Source organism: Austrofundulus limnaeus, unplaced genomic scaffold (assembly GCF_001266775.1).
Source record: "Austrofundulus limnaeus strain Quisiro unplaced genomic scaffold, Austrofundulus_limnaeus-1.0 Scaffold730, whole genome shotgun sequence".
In the NCBI taxonomy this organism is placed as follows: Eukaryota; Metazoa; Chordata; class Actinopteri; order Cyprinodontiformes; family Rivulidae; genus Austrofundulus; species Austrofundulus limnaeus.
The window spans coordinates 72,071-74,656 of NW_013953132.1; the positions used below are offsets into that span (position 1 = coordinate 72,071).

Here is a 2,586-nt window from a genome sequence, read left to right on the forward strand (position 1 = left end):
TTTACCCTGGCTGCCTTTTTAACAATCATTTTGTGAAGTGTCATATAAAGTTGTTGAGTTTGACAGAGTTAAAATGATGTTGAAAGTGTTAGCTAACAGCAGTGTGTAGCATACTCTCCTCTCATTGGTCAGTCAATGAAACCTTTGCTGACTGGTTGTAGCACCATGCAACAGCAACAAAAGTTTAACATTTTTCAACTTTCATAMGTTGCGTTCCAAGCTTGCGTGTGCACATCTATGTGTACAAGCGCAAAATATCACATGCACGAGTTTCGCTGGTCGCTTGGCTGGAGCAGGGTGAGTGATTGTCGCCTCATCGCACAAGCTCCGTAGGAAATGAATGGAGAGAGAGCAACATCGTCTCCTGTGTGTCGAGCAAATTAGTTTTTCAGTTTGAAAGGCTTAAAAAAAGGCTTGTTTTCATCATAAATACCTTGTTAGAGAAGAACCCATTGAATGATTATTTTTACTTGTACAAAATAAATCCAATGTGTGGAATGTTGAAAACGTGATAATAAAGAATATTCAAAATAAATTGTAGCCTTTATATTTTAAATATTGCTCAAAACCCAACACTGAAACGTGTTAAGTGTAGATCTGCAGATTAATAAGTCAAACATATAAATAAATGTAAACCAGGGAGTGTTATTCTTTACTAAACTATTCTATACCAAATTGTAGGAAAAATATGRGTTGTTCAAAATGGTATGTCCGAATAAATAGGAATCCGCAGGATTTCTTGTTAAAACTTTATTTTCAATCTTCTGACTCCAATCAGGTTCATACAGCACTCAGCAGCACAGGCCTCAGTGTAAGAGCTTGGACTGAACTAAAACAAAACACAGCTGCCTTCTCTAAAGCAGAGACTCGGACCGCAATGTCAGATAACGGCAGTGGTGAAATCACCGTACTGTACTTTGCTCCAGTATCCACAAGACACATGCACTCCCGACCGTCAACTGTAAGTTTTACCATTGGGTCAAGATACTTGTGGGTCCCCATCGCTGTCTCCTGGCACCACTATTGTATTTGCAAACCACCCCCATGTGCTGCTACCCAGGACTGTCATATGTTATGTGTTGTCGGTGCTGTTTGTGGTGGATAGTATTTAAGAGCAAATGCTGGACCTGCCCCCTGTTGTGAAGGTCCCCCACTTCTTGCTTTTGACCAATAACCAATTTGCCCACACAAGAAACAAATGTCTGCATTGTAGTCCCTTTTCCCTCTCCTTTGCACTTTACCTTTACGGTTAAGTGTCGTCCCCCTGCACCTAGCAGGTGGATGTTGTTGTTGCTGAAAATTATAAGCCTGATTCCCGTTCAGCCCCCCTGCTCCAGGTGTTACAAATACTGGTTGCGGCCCTGCTTGAGGCATTAACACAAACTGAGGCATCTGTACTGTAGTGTTTTCTTTTGACTGGTTCACTTTGTCTCTCAGATCTTTCAGTTTAGCCTTTGCTAACTGTGCTTCCATTGATCTAATTTCTTGTTCAGCTTGTTTTTCTCTTATCTCTTTATCAATATAATGAATCACGTAATCACTCCCTTGATCATAATTAAGTCTGTCTAACCCCACAATACGCTCCAACTCCTTTTTCACATTTTCAGACTGAGATTTCACCACAGCAGACTTAAACATGATCCAACTAGGCCTGTCAAAAGCTGGTTCCACACCAATTGTAGAGTCCCAAAGCTCTCTGACCATGGACAAATAAGCTGACCCCCGCTCATCCTCCCGTGGCGGAATTTTATTCAACTCTGCTGACTCCATGTTTATTGGAAAACTCTCTCGATGCCTTGGCCACAATGCATGTACCCAATGTTCTAAAGGTATAGTATGTCATCTGGCATTCCAACTGAAGCAACTGCAGCCTTTAGTTCTGCCAACGCTCCCCAAGACGTACAGGCACAATAAACCCTCCTAAAGTCTCTCAGACTATAAAAAATTCCCGAACAAGCTTCCAAAACAGCCTAGAACTACCAGACCTCTGCCATTTGGCAGTTATACCTCTAAATCCCAGGGAACTGCCATTTGGCAGATGTGAATAACCCTTCTTGCCACCAGGGTTATGTAAATAAGGCCATTACATTTGCAAGAAGTAACTCTAAGGACACTCTACTCAGCAACAAGTTGGTCTCCAAGGAGCACAGAGGGACTTCAATGTAACTCCTGTAACTACTATGGTTTGATGACCCCCCCCCCAAAAAAAAAAAATGTCAGCATTAACAGAAATTTAGAATGAAGATTCAAACCTTTATCGTTGCACAGTAAAGAAACGGTGCATAATGTATAACAAAATATTTTATATAAATCTAAGTGCAAGCAAGTAATAAAAGATAAAATACAATAAGCATGGAACAATAAGATAACAAAAGTATTAGTAACTAGAAATGTAAACTATACAGAAATATAAACTATGCCAATAAGCCTATGTTCACTGTAACCTGGTACTGGCAAATTTCGTTTTAATGGTTGCACTCCAATGTAATGGCTGCAACAACATTTTAAAAATGTAAAATAAATATAGAACCATTCTCAGTTACCTCCATCGTGTATGCAACGGGTAAAATAAGTATTGAACACGTC

The 2,586-nt window shown here is 40.1% G+C and overlaps 1 protein-coding gene across 1 annotated transcript in view; it reads left to right on the forward strand.

The window, feature by feature from the left end:
* LOC106532204 (cytochrome P450 2F2) overlaps positions 1 to 735 on the forward strand; it is a gene marked incomplete at its 5' end in the record, with an annotated part of 16,826 nt that extends 16,091 nt beyond the window's left edge. Inside the window, 1 exon segment of the mRNA XM_014028225.1 lies at positions 1 to 735.
* Positions 736 to 2,586: the final 1,851 nt, after the last annotated feature.